Here is a 1,293-nt window from a genome sequence, read left to right as displayed (position 1 = left end):
GACACCCCTCGCCCAGCTGATAAGGAGAACCGTCTGATTGATGGGGTTGGATGCCTTCGTCTGATGGAATGAGGGGGGGGGGAGGAGATTACATGGGCGACGGAAATGGCTGTGTGGATGATGAGAATGGCCTCTGGATATATATTTTTTTGATGTCACGGAAATAGAATTACAATATATGTAGATATCGGGAGGTAGGTAGTGTACATTTGACTCATGGAACGATTATAGCAAATAATGTATATTGGTATAATCAATGTACAACCGTAAAGATTAATGATCTCAATAGAGTATCATATTGTTCTATAATGAATATTTAAGATGAATTGCCTTATTAGTTGGTACGATAATAATGGTGAACAATGCAAACACATTAACCTCGTTGTTTTATTGGATAATAATAACAATATGAACAGACTATCAAAAAGATATTAAATCAAGAGGATGTATAACCCCTAAATTGCCGTTCTTATAATGTAGCCCACAGGTTACGTATTATTCTCTCATCTAGCTCTCTAATATACAATAACACGCTGTACTTCGAGTAACGTTGGCCAATTTAGGTAATTCGGCTTCAAGAGGTAATCTCATTAGACTGAACTCTCCCTGTATGGATTCCAAGTGGATATTATTTCATCAAAACAGGGAAGGCTTATGCTCATAAAGTTATGAGTATCAAGGTACTATTAAATGTGCATAGTTATTAGGTGCTATTACGTATGTAGTATTATTAGGGTTATTTTTAGGTACATGTGAATTTCATCAGGGCTTTTATGAAGCACGTGTATAATTAATACTGTTGAAAATTATATATGTATGTGTAATGAAAATAGCTAAAATGACTAATGCCTTTGTTTCATTTCTCAGAAACAACCTGAGAAAATATATCCAACTAAACCAAAATTAGAATCTCATTTCAAAACGGAACTCTGGGATAAGAAATATAAAACCCTACATAACGAAAATAACACACATAAATATCACCATCGCTTCATTTAACCAAAATCCCCCCAAAACGAAAAAAAACGTTAGTTTATATATAGGGGAAAACAGGAGAGAGAAAATTGACCACCATTTCACTTATTCAAAAAGCTGGATAACCCTTACGATGATCCCTTCCCTTTAAGCTATAGCAGTACAGGGAATTCCAAACTCGGGTGACGGAATTCAACCTCAGTTTCCGTGCCTGTTGTTAACCTTCACCTGGTCCCTGTAGCGTCGATATTAACTAGCAGAGGCCCATTAACATATAAAGTAGCGCATGCTAAGGCTGACCCCAGCACCCTCGCCAGC

The sequence above is a fragment of the Penaeus monodon genome, chromosome 31, assembly GCF_015228065.2.
Source record: "Penaeus monodon isolate SGIC_2016 chromosome 31, NSTDA_Pmon_1, whole genome shotgun sequence".
Taxonomy (NCBI): Eukaryota; Metazoa; Arthropoda; class Malacostraca; order Decapoda; family Penaeidae; genus Penaeus; species Penaeus monodon.
Note: the sequence above shows the minus strand (reverse complement) of the source record.